Source organism: Balaenoptera physalus (assembly GCF_965194825.1).
Source record: "Balaenoptera physalus genome assembly, contig: HAP1_SCAFFOLD_653, whole genome shotgun sequence".
Lineage (NCBI taxonomy): Eukaryota > Metazoa > Chordata > Mammalia > Artiodactyla > Balaenopteridae > Balaenoptera > Balaenoptera physalus.
The window spans coordinates 133,609-149,122 of NW_028126102.1; positions in this window are offsets into that span (position 1 = coordinate 133,609).

The following is a 15,514-nucleotide window of genomic DNA, read 5'->3' on the forward strand; positions in this document are numbered from 1 at the left end:
AATGAGGTGCGTTTTAGAAACCTTTCCCCATCACACGGTGTACCATCTTCTGGGTTTCTCATGCATGTTTTCGATGTAGGAAGATGCCCTTGAACCTGGAGATTTGGGACCCATGCGATGGGTAGCACGCAGTATTACTTTAAAGGGTCTGCGTTTGCTCACCCAACCTCACCAAACCTCTCAGCCCCAAGAGTGTCCACCCTTATGTCTCATCCAGCTGTGGGTCTAGATATGGTCAATCCAGTTTGCATCACAGCCCCTGAACGAATTGTGTAAGAATTTCTCTCTCTTTCCCTGTCTTTGTTTCATGGGTTTTTAAAAGTAATTTATTTTTATAATGGGGTTTAGCTGCTTTTCACGGCTGTGTTTATGCCGCTTTACACCCACTTGACACACTAACAGAGAGATATCAATACATAAGTTTTAAGATTATTACTAGTCAGATATATTCTTGTGCGGTGAATCGGGCGTGTTGAGTCCAGTTCTCTGAGCAAGGAGTAGGTCTTGTCTATTACATATTGGGTTTATGGAACGGTATCTGAGCTAATTTGAAACTCTTGTTTTATGTATCACCCCACCTCACCTTTCCCGTTAAGCAGCCATAGTGTGTTTTCTGCATGTGTGACTCTGTTCTGTTTTGTAATTCAGTTCAAGTGTAACGGTTTTTACATTCCCTCTATAAGTGACACCTTATGAGAAGTGTCCTTTTCTGTGTGACTTATTTCACTTAGAATCGTCTTACCTAAATCCACTCATCATGCTGCTACTAGCCTTATGACATTGATTTCATGGCTGAGTGATATTCCATTGTACATAAGGACCACAACTTTTTTATCCATTTTTCGCTTTCCTGGGATATTTAAGGTGGAATGAAGTGGAGGTCCTTGTCAACAGAGCAGCCCTAAACTTTGGGGTGCTTGTGTCTTGCTGATTTTCAATTTTCCCACTTTATCCCCCCATGCGTGGAAGTGCCCTATGCTCTCTAAGCTGTGTTTTTTAGATGTTTCAGGACACACCGTACACTTCTCCAGAGTGGCTGTTGGCAATTTACATCCCGCCCATCAGTGTAGCAAGGCTCCCATTTCTCCATGGCCTGTCCTGCATTTCTGGTTTTGACACTTTTTTCAGCATGGCCCTTTTGACCGATGGGAAGCGAGACTTCTTTGTAGCGCTGATTTGCCTTTCCAGGTTGCTTGGTTGGCCAAAAAGGGAGTATGCGTTTTTTCCTGAATATATTCAGGAAAAAACGCATACGCCCTTTTTGGCCAAGGGCATCATTGTCAACGTTTTGCCGCTTTTCATGTGCTTTAAAGGCGATTCGAATCTACCTCCTGAAATCTGTTTCCTGCAATTCTGCCTTGATTTCAATTCCTCTTCTTTGCCTTCCCTCAATATATTTGTGGACGAGAGTTATCATTTATAACTCTGCAGGTTTGTGAATTGCAGTGCCCTGAAGCTCCATTTTACAAGTCGCTTTTTTGGGAGCTGGCCGCAAAAGCGCAGGATGGCTTCAGGCCCTGTTCTGGTTCCGCGGGGCAGGCTGAGCCTGTGGTTAATTCTTCTTCCTGATGGGAAAATAGAGTGACCTGTGCCTGTCCCAACACCAAGAGCTAGTCTCTCATTGGTTCCCCGTCTTCCCGTTCATCCTCAGGACAAATTGCAACCTGTACGGAACAGGAGGTTAAAGGTGCTGAGGCTCCAAGTAGGGAGATTGCTAGTAAAGTGGCTGGAATGGCGAACCCGAGCACAAGGAGATGAGAAATGAGGTGCGTTTTAGAAACCTTTCCCCATCACACGGTGTACCATCTTCTGGGTTTCTCATGCATGTTTTCGATGTAGGAAGATGCCCTTGAACCTGGAGATTTGGGACCCATGCGATGGGTAGCACGCAGTATTACTTTAAAGGGTCTGCGTTTGCTCACCCAACCTCACCAAACCTCTCAGCCCCAAGAGTGTCCACCCTTATGTCTCATCCAGCTGTGGGTCTAGATATGGTCAATCCAGTTTGCATCACAGCCCCTGAACGAATTGTGTAAGAATTTCTCTCTCTTTCCCTGTCTTTGTTTCATGGGTTTTTAAAAGTAATTTATTTTTATAATGGGGTTTAGCTGCTTTTCACGGCTGTGTTTATGCCGCTTTACACCCACTTGACACACTAACAGAGAGATATCAATACATAAGTTTTAAGATTATTACTAGTCAGATATATTCTTGTGCGGTGAATCGGGCGTGTTGAGTCCAGTTCTCTGAGCAAGGAGTAGGTCTTGTCTATTACATATTGGGTTTATGGAACGGTATCTGAGCTAATTTGAAACTCTTGTTTTATGTATCACCCCACCTCACCTTTCCCGTTAAGCAGCCATAGTGTGTTTTCTGCATGTGTGACTCTGTTCTGTTTTGTAATTCAGTTCAAGTGTAACGGTTTTTACATTCCCTCTATAAGTGACACCTTATGAGAAGTGTCCTTTTCTGTGTGACTTATTTCACTTAGAATCGTCTTACCTAAATCCACTCATCATGCTGCTACTAGCCTTATGACATTGATTTCATGGCTGAGTGATATTCCATTGTACATAAGGACCACAACTTTTTTATCCATTTTTCGCTTTCCTGGGATATTTAAGGTGGAATGAAGTGGAGGTCCTTGTCAACAGAGCAGCCCTAAACTTTGGGGTGCTTGTGTCTTGCTGATTTTCAATTTTCCCACTTTATCCCCCCATGCGTGGAAGTGCCCTATGCTCTCTAAGCTGTGTTTTTTAGATGTTTCAGGACACAGCGTACACTTCTCCAGAGAGGCTGTTGGCAATTTACATCCCGCCCATCAGTGTAGCAAGGCTCCCATTTCTCCATGGCCTGTCCTGCATTTCTGGTTTTGACACTTTTTTCAGCATGGCCCTTTTGACCGATGGGAAGCGAGACTTCTTTGTAGCGCTGATTTGCCTTTCCAGGTTGCTTGGTTGGCCAAAAAGGGCGTATGCGTTTTTTCCTGAATATATTCAGGAAAAAACGCATACGCCCTTTTTGGCCAAGGGCATCATTGTCAACGTTTTGCCGCTTTTCATGTGCTTTAAAGGCGATTCGAATCTACCTCCTGAAATCTGTTTCCTGCAATTCTGCCTTGATTTCAAATCCTCTTCTTTGCCTTCCCTCAATATATTTGTGGACGAGAGTTATCATTTATAACTCTGCAGGTTTGTGAATTGCAGTGCCCTGAAGCTCCATTTTACAAGTCGCTTTTTTGGGAGCTGGCCGCAAAAGCGCAGGATGGCTTCAGGCCCTGTTCTGGTTCCGCGGGGCAGGCTGAGCCTGTGGTTAATTCTTCTTCCTGATGGGAAAATAGAGTGACCTGTGCCTGTCCCAACACCAAGAGCTAGTCTCTCATTGGTTCCCCGTCTTCCCGTTCATCCTCAGGACAAATTGCAACCTGTACGGAACAGGAGGTTAAAGGTGCTGAGGCTCCAAGTAGGGAGATTGCTAGTAAAGTGGCTGGAATGGCGAACCCGAGCACAAGGAGATGAGAAATGAGGTGCGTTTTAGAAACCTTTCCCCATCACACGGTGTACCATCTTCTGGGTTTCTCATGCATGTTTTCGATGTAGGAAGATGCCCTTGAACCTGGAGATTTGGGACCCATGCGATGGGTAGCACGCAGTATTACTTTAACGGGTCTGCGTTTGCTCACCCAACCTCACCAAACCTCTCAGCCCCAAGAGTGTCCACCCTTATGTCTCATCCAGCTGTGGGTCTAGATATGGTCAATCCAGGTTGCATCACAGCCCCTGAACGAATTGTGTAAGAATTTCTCTCTCTTTCCCTGTCTTTGTTTCATGGGTTTTTAAAAGTAATTTATTTTTATAATGGGGTTTAGCTGCTTTTCACGGCTGTGTTTATGCCGCTTTACACCCACTTGACACACTAACAGAGAGATATCAATACATAGGTTTTAAGATTATTACTAGTCAGATATATTCTTGTGCGGTGAATCGGGCGTGTTGAGTCCAGTTCTCTGAGCAAGGAGTAGGTCTTGTCTATTACATATTGGGTTTATGGAACGGTATCTGAGCTAATTTGAAACTCTTGTTTTATGTATCACCCCACCTCACCTTTCCCGTTAAGCAGCCATAGTGTGTTTTCTGCATGTGTGACTCTGTTCTGTTTTGTAATTCAGTTCAAGTGTAACGGTTTTTACATTCCCTCTATAAGTGACACCTTATGAGAAGTGTCCTTTTCTGTGTGACTTATTTCACTTAGAATCGTCTTACCTAAATCCACTCATCATGCTGCTACTAGCCTTATGACATTGATTTCATGGCTGAGTGATATTCCATTGTACATAAGGACCACAACTTTTTTATCCATTTTTCGCTTTCCTGGGATATTTAAGGTGGAATGAAGTGGAGGTCCTTGTCAACAGAGCAGCCCTAAACTTTGGGGTGCTTGTGTCTTGCTGATTTTCAATTTTCCCACTTTATCCCCCCATGCGTGGAAGTGCCCTATGCTCTCTAAGCTGTGTTTTTTAGATGTTTCAGGACACACCGTACACTTCTCCAGAGTGGCTGTTGGCAATTTACATCCCGCCCATCAGTGTAGCAAGGCTCCCATTTCTCCATGGCCTGTCCTGCATTTCTGGTTTTGACACTTTTTTCAGCATGGCCCTTTTGACCGATGGGAAGCGAGACTTCTTTGTAGCGCTGATTTGCCTTTCCAGGTTGCTTGGTTGGCCAAAAAGGGCGTATGCGTTTTTTCCTGAATATATTCAGGAAAAAACGCATACGCCCTTTTTGGCCAAGGGCATCATTGTCAACGTTTTGCCGCTTTTCACGTGCTTTAAAGGGGATTCGAATCTACCTCCTGAAATCTGTTTCCTGCAATTCTGCCTTGATTTCAAATCCTCTTCTTTGCCTTCCCTCAATATATTTGTGGACGAGAGTTATCATTTATAACTGTGCAGGTTTGTGAATTGCAGTGCCCAGAAGCTCCATTTTACAAGTCGCTTTTTTGGGAGCTGGCCGCAAAAGCGCAGGATGGCTTCAGGCCCTGTTCTGGTTCCGGGGGGCAGGCTGAGCCTGTGGTTAATTCTTCTTCCTGATGGGAAAATAGAGTGACCTGTGCCTGTCCCAACACCAAGAGCTAGTCTCTCATTGGTTCCCCGTCTTCCCGTTCATCCTCAGGACAAATTGCAACCTGTACGGAACAGGAGGTTAAAGGTGCTGATGCTCCAAGTAGGGAGATTGCTAGTAAAGTGGCTGGAATGGCGAACCCGAGCACAAGGAGATGAGAAATGAGGTGCGTTTTAGAAACATTTCCCCATCACACGGTGTACCATCTTCTGGGATTCTCATGCATGTTTTCGATGTAGGAAGATGCCCTTGAACCTGGAGATTTGGGACCCATGCGATGGGTAGCACGCAGTATTACTTTAAAGGGTCTGCGTTTGCTCACCCAACCTCACCAAACCTCTCAGCCCCAAGAGTGTCCACCCTTATGTCTCATCCAGCTGTGGGTCTAGATATGGTCAATCCAGGTTGCATCACAGCCCCTGAACGAATTGTGTAAGAATTTCTCTCTCTTTCCCTGTCTTTGTTTCATGGGTTTTTAAAAGTAATTTATTTTTATAATGGGGTTTAGCTGCTTTTCACGGCTGTGTTTATGCCGCTTTACACCCACTTGACACACAAACAGAGAGATATCAATACATAGGTTTTAAGATTATTACTAGTCAGATATATTCTTGTGCGATGAATCGGGCGTGTTGAGTCCAGTTCTCTGAGCAAGGAGTAGGTCTTGTCTAATACATATTGGGTTTATGGAACGGTATCTGAGCTAATTTGAAACTCTTGTTTTATGTATCACCCCACCTCACCTTTCCCGTTAAACAGCCATAGTGTGTTTTCTGCATGTGTGACTTTGTTCTGTTTTGTAATTCAGTTCAAGTGTAACGATTTTTACATTCCCTCTATAAGTGACACCTTATGAGAAGTGTCCTTTTCTCTGTGACTTATTTCACTTAGAATCGTCGTACCTAAATCCACTCATCATGCTGCTACTAGCCTTATGACATTGATTTCATGGCTGAGTGATATTCCATTGTACATAAGGACCACAACTTTTTTATCCATTTTTCGCTTTCCTGGGATATTTAAGGTGGAATGAAGTGGAGGTCCTTGTCAACAGAGCAGCCCTAAACTTTGGGGTGCTTGTGTCTTGCTGATTTTCAATTTTCCCACTTTATACCCCCATGCGTGGAAGTGCCCTATGCTCTCTAAGCTGTGTTTTATAGATGTTTCAGGACACACCGTACCCTTCTCCAGAGTGGCTGTTGGCAATTTACATCCCGCCCATCAGTGTAGCAAGGCTCCCATTTCTCCATGGCCTGTCCTGCATTTCTGTTTTTGACACTTTTTCAGCATGGCCCTTTTGACCGATGTGAAGCGAGACTTCTTTGTAGCGCTGATTTGCCTTTCCAGGTTGCTTGGTTGGCCAAAAAGGGCGTAGGCGTTTTTTCCTGAATATATTCAGGAAAAAACGCCTACGCCCTTTTTGGCCAAGGGCATCATTGTCAACGTTTTGCTGCTTTTCACGTGCTTTAAAGGCGATTCGAATCTACCTCCTGAAATCTGTTTCCTGCAATTCTGCCTTGATTTCAAATCCTCTTCTTTGCCTTCCCTCAATATAGTTGTGGACGAGAGTTATCATTTATAACTCTGCAGGTTTGTGAATTGCAGTGCCCTGAAGCTCCATTTTACAACTCGCTTTTTTGGGAGCTGGCCGCAAAAGCGCAGGATGGCTTCAGGCCCTGTTCTGGTTCCAGGGGGCAGGCTGAGCCTGTGGTTAATTCTTCTTCCTGATGGGAAAATAGAGTGACCTGTGCCTGTCCCAACACCAAGAGCTAGTGTCTCATTGGTTCCCCGTCTTCCCGTTCATGCTCAGGACAAATTGCAACCTGTACGGAACAGGAGGTTAAAGGTGCTGATGCTCTAAGTAGGGAGATTGCTAGTAAAGTGGCTGGAATGGCGAACCCGAGCACAAGGAGATGAGAAATGAGGTGCGTTTTAGAAACCTTTCCCCATCACACGGTGTACCATCTTCTGGGTTTCTCATGCATGTTTTTGATGTAGGAAGATGCCCTTGAACCTGGAGATTTGGGACCCATGCAATGGGTAGCACGCAGTATTACTTTAAAGGGTCTGCGTTTGCTCACCCAACCTCACCAAACCTCTCAGCCCCAAGAGTGTCCACCCTTATGTCTCATCCAGCTGTGGGTCTAGATATGGTCAATCCAGGTTGCATCACAGCCCCTGAACGAATTGTGTAAAAATTTCTCTCTCTTTCACTGTCTTTGTTTCATGGGTTTTTAAAAGTAATTTATTTTTATAATGGGGTTTAGCTGCTTTTCACGGCTGTGTTTATGCCGCTTTACACCCACTTGACACACAAACAGAGAGATATCAATACATAGGTTTTAAGATTATTACTAGTCAGATATATTCTTGTGCGATGAATCGGGCGTGTTGAGTCCAGTTCTCTGAGCAAGGAGTAGGTCTTGTCTAATACATATTGGGTTTATGGAACGGTATCTGAGCTAATTTGAAACTCTTGTTTTATGTATCACCCCACCTCACCTTTCCCGTTAAACAGCCATAGTGTGTTTTCTGCATGTGTGACTTTGTTCTGTTTTGTAATTCAGTTCAAGTGTAACGATTTTTACATTCCCTCTATAAGTGACACCTTATGAGAAGTGTCCTTTTCTCTGTGACTTATTTCACTTAGAATCGTCGTACCTAAATCCACTCATCATGCTGCTACTAGCCTTATGACATTGATTTCATGGCTGAGTGATATTCCATTGTACATAAGGACCACAACTTTTTTATCCATTTTTCGCTTTCCTGGGATATTTAAGGTGGAATGAAGTGGAGGTCCTTGTCAACAGAGCAGCCCTAAACTTTGGGGTGCTTGTGTCTTGCTGATTTTCAATTTTCCCACTTTATACCCCCATGCGTGGAAGTGCCCTATGCTCTCTAAGCTGTGTTTTATAGATGTTTCAGGACACACCGTACCCTTCTCCAGAGTGGCTGTTGGCAATTTACATCCCGCCCATCAGTGTAGCAAGGCTCCCATTTCTCCATGGCCTGTCCTGCATTTCTGGTTTTGACACTTTTTTCAGCATGGCCCTTTTGACCGATGGGAAGCGAGACTTCTTTGTAGCGCTGATTTGCCTTTCCAGGTTGCTTGGTTGGCCAAAAAGGGCGTAGGCGTTTTTTCCTGAATATATTCAGGAAAAAACGCCTACGCCCTTTTTGGCCAAGGGCATCATTGTCAACGTTTTGCTGCTTTTCACGTGCTTTAAAGGCGATTCGAATCTACCTCCTGAAATCTGTTTCCTGCAATTCTGCCTTGATTTCAAATCCTCTTCTTTGCCTTCCCTCCATATATTTGTGGACGAGAGTTATCATTTATAACTCTGCAGGTTTGTGAATTGCAGTGCCCTGAAGCTCCATTTTACAACTCGCTTTTTTGGGAGCTGGCCGCAAAAGTGCAGGATGGCTTCAGGCCCTGTTCTGATTCCGGGGGGCAGGCTGAGCCTCTGGTTAATTCTTCTTCCTGATTGGAAAATAGTGTGACCTGTGCCTGTCCCAACACCAAGAGCTAGTGTCTCATTGGTTCCCCGTCTTCCCGTTCATCCTCAGGACAAATTGCAACCTGTACGGAACAGGAGGTTAAAGGTGCTGATGCTCTAAGTAGGGAGATTGCTAGTAAAGTGGCTGGAATGGCGAACCCGAGCACAAGGAGATGAGAAATGAGGTGCGTTTTAGAAACCTTTCCCCATCACACGGTGTACCATCTTCTGGGTTTCTCATGCATGTTTTTGATGTAGGAAGATGCCCTTGAACCTGGAGATTTGGGACCCATGCGATGGGTAGCACGCAGTATTACTTTAAAGGGTCTGCGTTTGCTCACCCAACCTCACCAAACCTCTCAGCCCCAAGAGTGTCCACCCTTATGTCTCATCCAGCTGTGGGTCTAGATATGGTCAATCCAGGTTGCATCACAGCCCCTGAACGAATTGTGTAAAAATTTCTCTCTCTTTCACTGTCTTTGTTTCATGGGTTTTTAAAAGTAATTTATTTTTATAATGGGGTTTAGCTGCTTTTCACGGCTGTGTTTATGCCGCTTTACACCCACTTGACACACAAACAGAGAGATATCAATACATAGGTTTTAAGATTATTACTAGTCAGATATATTCTTGTGCGATGAATCGGGCGTGTTGAGTCCAGTTCTCTGAGCAAGGAGTAGGTCTTGTCTAATACATATTGGGTTTATGGAACGGTATCTGAGCTAATTTGAAACTCTTGTTTTATGTATCACCCCACCTCACCTTTCCCGTTAAACAGCCATAGTGTGTTTTCTGCATGTGTGACTTTGTTCTGTTTTGTAATTCAGTTCAAGTGTAACGATTTTTACATTCCCTCTATAAGTGACACCTTATGAGAAGTGTCCTTTTCTCTGTGACTTATTTCACTTAGAATCGTCGTACCTAAATCCACTCATCATGTTGCTACTAGCCTTATGACATTGATTTCATGGCTGAGTGATATTCCATTGTACATAAGGACCACAACTTTTTTATCCATTTTTCGCTTTCCTGGGATATTTAAGGTGGAATGAAGTGGAGGTCCTTGTCAACAGAGCAGCCCTAAACTTTGGGGTGCTTGTGTCTTGCTGATTTTCAATTTTCCCACTTTATACCCCCATGCGTGGAAGTGCCCTATGCTCTCTAAGCTGTGTTTTATAGATGTTTCAGGACACACCGTACCCTTCTCCAGAGTGGCTGTTGGCAATTTACATCCCGCCCATCAGTGTAGCAAGGCTCCCATTTCTCCATGGCCTGTCCTGCATTTCTGGTTTTGACACTTTTTTCAGCATGGCCCTTTTGACCGATGGGAAGCGAGACTTCTTTGTAGCGCTGATTTGCCTTTCCAGGTTGCTTGGTTGGCCAAAAAGGGCGTAGGCGTTTTTTCCTGAATATATTCAGGAAAAAACGCCTACGCCCTTTTTGGCCAAGGGCATCATTGTCAACGTTTTGCTGCTTTTCACGTGCTTTAAAGGCGATTCGAATCTACCTCCTGAAATCTGTTTCCTGCAATTCTGCCTTGATTTCAAATCCTCTTCTTTGCCTTCCCTCCATATATTTGTGGACGAGAGTTATCATTTATAACTCTGCAGGTTTGTGAATTGCAGTGCCCTGAAGCTCCATTTTACAACTCGCTTTTTTGGGAGCTGGCCGCAAAAGTGCAGGATGGCTTCAGGCCCTGTTCTGATTCCGGGGGGCAGGCTGAGCCTCTGGTTAATTCTTCTTCCTGATTGGAAAATAGTGTGACCTGTGCTGTCCCAACACCAAGAGCTAGTGTCTCATTGGTTCCCCGTCTTCCCGTTCATGCTCAGGACAAATTGCAACCTGTACGGAACAGGAGGTTAAAGGTGCTGATGCTCTAAGTAGGGAGATTGCTAGTAAAGTGGCTGGAATGGCGAACCCGAGCACAAGGAGATGAGAAATGAGGTGCGTTTTAGAAACCTTTCCCCATCACACGGTGTACCATCTTCTGGGTTTCTCATGCATGTTTTTGATGTAGGAAGATGCCCTTGAACCTGGAGATTTGGGACCCATGCGATGGGTAGCACGCAGTATTACTTTAAAGGGTCTGCGTTTGCTCACCCAACCTCACCAAACCTCTCAGCCCCAAGAGTGTCCACCCTTATGTCTCATCCAGCTGTGGGTCTAGATATGGTCAATCCAGGTTGCATCACAGCCCCTGAACGAATTGTGTAAAAATTTCTCTCTCTTTCACTGTCTTTGTTTCATGGGTTTTTAAAAGTAATTTATTTTTATAATGAGGTTTAGCTGCTTTTCACGGCTGTGTTTATGCCGCTTTACACCCACTTGACACACAAACAGAGAGATATCAATACATAGGTTTTAAGATTATTACTAGTCAGATATATTCTTGTGCGATGAATCGGGCGTGTTGAGTCCAGTTCTCTGAGCAAGGAGTAGGTCTTGTCTAATACATATTGGGTTTATGGAACGGTATCTGAGCTAATTTGAAACTCTTGTTTTATGTATCACCCCACCTCACCTTTCCCGTTAAACAGCCATAGTGTGTTTTCTGCATGTGTGACTTTGTTCTGTTTTGTAATTCAGTTCAAGTGTAACGATTTTTACATTCCCTCTATAAGTGACACCTTATGAGAAGTGTCCTTTTCTCTGTGACTTATTTCACTTAGAATCGTCGTACCTAAATCCACTCATCATGCTGCTACTAGCCTTATGACATTGATTTCATGGCTGAGTGATATTCCATTGTACATAAGGACCACAACTTTTTTATCCATTTTTCGCTTTCCTGGGATATTTAAGGTGGAATGAAGTGGAGGTCCTTGTCAACAGAGCAGCCCTAAACTTTGGGGTGCTTGTGTCTTGCTGATTTTCAATTTTCCCACTTTATACCCCCATGCGTGGAAGTGCCCTATGCTCTCTAAGCTGTGTTTTATAGATGTTTCAGGACACACCGTACCCTTCTCCAGAGTGGCTGTTGGCAATTTACATCCCGCCCATCAGTGTAGCAAGGCTCCCATTTCTCCATGGCCTGTCCTGCATTTCTGTTTTTGACACTTTTTCAGCATGGCCCTTTTGACCGATGTGAAGCGAGACTTCTTTGTAGCGCTGATTTGCCTTTCCAGGTTGCTTGGTTGGCCAAAAAGGGCGTAGGCGTTTTTTCCTGAATATATTCAGGAAAAAACGCCTACGCCCTTTTTGGCCAAGGGCATCATTGTCAACGTTTTGCTGCTTTTCACGTGCTTTAAAGGCGATTCGAATCTACCTCCTGAAATCTGTTTCCTGCAATTCTGCCTTGATTTCAAATCCTCTTCTTTGCCTTCCCTCAATATATTTGTGGACGAGAGTTATCATTTATAACTCTGCAGGTTTGTGAATTGCAGTGCCCTGAAGCTCCATTTTACAACTCGCTTTTTTGGGAGCTGGCTGCAAAAGCGCAGGATGGCTTCAGGCCCTGTTCTGGTTCCAGGGGGCAGGCTGAGCCTGTGGTTAATTCTTCTTCCTGATGGGAAAATAGAGTGACCTGTGCCTGTCCCAACACCAAGAGCTAGTGTCTCATTGGTTCCCCGTCTTCCCGTTCATGCTCAGGACAAATTGCAACCTGTACGGAACAGGAGGTTAAAGGTGCTGATGCTCTAAGTAGGGAGATTGCTAGTAAAGTGGCTGGAATGGCGAACCCGAGCACAAGGAGATGAGAAATGAGGTGCGTTTTAGAAACCTTTCCCCATCACACGGTGTACCATCTTCTGGGTTTCTCATGCATGTTTTTGATGTAGGAAGATGCCCTTGAACCTGGAGATTTGGGACCCATGCGATGGGTAGCACGCAGTATTACTTTAAAGGGTCTGCGTTTGCTCACCCAACCTCACCAAACCTCTCAGCCCCAAGAGTGTCCACCCTTATGTCTCATCCAGCTGTGGGTCTAGATATGGTCAATCCAGGTTGCATCACAGCCCCTGAACGAATTGTGTAAAAATTTCTCTCTCTTTCACTGTCTTTGTTTCATGGGTTTTTAAAAGTAATTTATTTTTATAATGGGGTTTAGCTGCTTTTCACGGCTGTGTTTATGCCGCTTTACACCCACTTGACACACAAACAGAGAGATATCAATACATAGGTTTTAAGATTATTACTACTCAGGTATATTCTTGTGCGATGAATCGGGCGTGTTGAGTCCAGTTCTCTGAGCAGGGAGTAGGTCTTGTCTATTACATATTGGGTTTATGGAACGGTATCTGAGCTAATTTGAAACTCTTGTTTTATGTATCACCCCACCTCACCTTTCCCGTTAAGCAGCCATAGTGTGTTTTCTGCATGTGTGACTCTGTTCTGTTTTGTAATTCAGTTCAAGTGTAACGATTTTTACATTCCCTCTATAAGTGACACCTTATGAGAAGTGTCCTTTTCTGTGTGACTTATTTCACTTAGAATCATCGTACCTAAATCCACTCATCATGCTGCTACTAGCCTTATGACATTGATTTCATGGCTGAGTGATATTCCATTGTACATAAGGACCACAACTTTTTTATCCATTTTTCGCTTTCCTGGGATATTTAAGGTGGAATGAAGTGGAGGTCCTTGTCAACAGAGCAGCCCTAAACTTTGGGGTGCTTGTGTCTTGCTGATTTTCAATTTTCCCACTTTATACCCACATGCGTGGAACTGCCCTATGCTCTCTAAGCTGTGTTTTATAGATGTTTCAGGACACACCGTACCCTTCTCCAGAGTGGCTGTTGGCAATTTACATCCCGCCCATCAGTGTAGCAAGGCTCCCATTTCTCCATGGCCTGTCCTGCATTTCTGGTTTGGACACTTTTTTCAGCATGGCCCTTTTGACCGATGGGAAGCGAGACTTCTTTGTAGCGCTGATTTGCCTTTCCAGGTTGCTTGGTTGGCCAAAAAGGGCGTAGGCGTTTTTTCCTGAATATATTCAGGAAAAAACGCCTACGCCCTTTTTGGCCAAGGGCATCATTGTCAACGTTTTGCCGCTTTTCACGTGCTTTAAAGGCGATTCGAATCTACCTCCTGAAATCTGTTTCCTGCAATTCTGCCTTGATTTCAAATCCTCTTCTTTGCCTTCCCTCAATATATTTGTGGACGAGAGTTATCATTTATAACTCTGCAGGTTTGTGAATTGCAGTGCCCTGAATCTCCATTTTACAACTCGCTTTTTTGGGAGCTGGCCGCAAAAGTGCAGGATGGCTTCAGGCCCTGTTCTGATTCCGGGGGGCAGGCTGAGCCTCTGGTTAATTCTTCTTCCTGATGGGAAAATAGAGTGACCTGTGCCTGTCCCAACACCAAGAGCTAGTGTCTCATTGGTTCCCCGTCTTCCCGTTCATGCTCAGGACAAATTGCAACCTGTACGGAACAGGAGGTTAAAGGTGCTGATGCTCTAAGTAGGGAGATTGCTAGTAAAGTGGCTGGAATGGCGAACCCGAGCACAAGGAGATGAGAAATGAGGTGCGTTTTAGAAACCTTTCCCCATCACACGGTGTACCATCTTCTGGGTTTCTCATGCATGTTTTTGATGTAGGAAGATGCCCTTGAACCTGGAGATTTGGGACCCATGCGATGGGTAGCACGCAGTATTACTTTAAAGGGTCTGCGTTTGCTCACCCAACCTCACCAAACCTCTCAGCCCCAAGAGTGTCCACCCTTATGTCTCATCCAGCTGTGGGTCTAGATATGGTCAATCCAGGTTGCATCACAGCCCCTGAACGAATTGTGTAAAAATTTCTCTCTCTTTCACTGTCTTTGTTTCATGGGTTTTTAAAAGTAATTTATTTTTATAATGGGGTTTAGCTGCTTTTCACGGCTGTGTTTATGCCGCTTTACACCCACTTGACACACAAACAGAGAGATATCAATACATAGGTTTTAAGATTATTACTACTCAGGTATATTCTTGTGCGATGAATCGGGCGTGTTGAGTCCAGTTCTCTGAGCAGGGAGTAGGTCTTGTCTATTACATATTGGGTTTATGGAACGGTATCTGAGCTAATTTGAAACTCTTGTTTTATGTATCACCCCACCTCACCTTTCCCGTTAAGCAGCCATAGTGTGTTTTCTGCATGTGTGACTCTGTTCTGTTTTGTAATTCAGTTCAAGTGTAACGATTTTTACATTCCCTCTATAAGTGACACCTTATGAGAAGTGTCCTTTTCTGTGTGACTTATTTCACTTAGAATCATCGTACCTAAATCCACTCATCATGCTGCTACTAGCCTTATGACATTGATTTCATGGCTGAGTGATATTCCATTGTACATAAGGACCACAACTTTTTTATCCATTTTTCGCTTTCCTGGGATATTTAAGGTGGAATGAAGTGGAGGTCCTTGTCAACAGAGCAGCCCTAAACTTTGGGGTGCTTGTGTCTTGCTGATTTTCAATTTTCCCACTTTATACCCACATGCGTGGAACTGCCCTATGCTCTCTAAGCTGTGTTTTATAGATGTTTCAGGACACACCGTACCCTTCTCCAGAGTGGCTGTTGGCAATTTACATCCCGCCCATCAGTGTAGCAAGGCTCCCATTTCTCCATGGCCTGTCCTGCATTTCTGGTTTGGACACTTTTTTCAGCATGGCCCTTTTGACCGATGGGAAGCGAGACTTCTTTGTAGCGCTGATTTGCCTTTCCAGGTTGCTTGGTTGGCCAAAAAGGGCGTAGGCGTTTTTTCCTGAATATATTCAGGAAAAAACGCCTACGCCCTTTTTGGCCAAGGGCATCATTGTCAACGTTTTGCTGCTTTTCACGTGCTTTAAAGGCGATTCGAATCTACCTCCTGAAATCTGTTTCCTGCAATTCTGCCTTGATTTCAAATCCTCTTCTTTGCCTTCCCTCAATATATTTGTGGACGAGAGTTATCATTTATAACTCTGCAGGTTTGT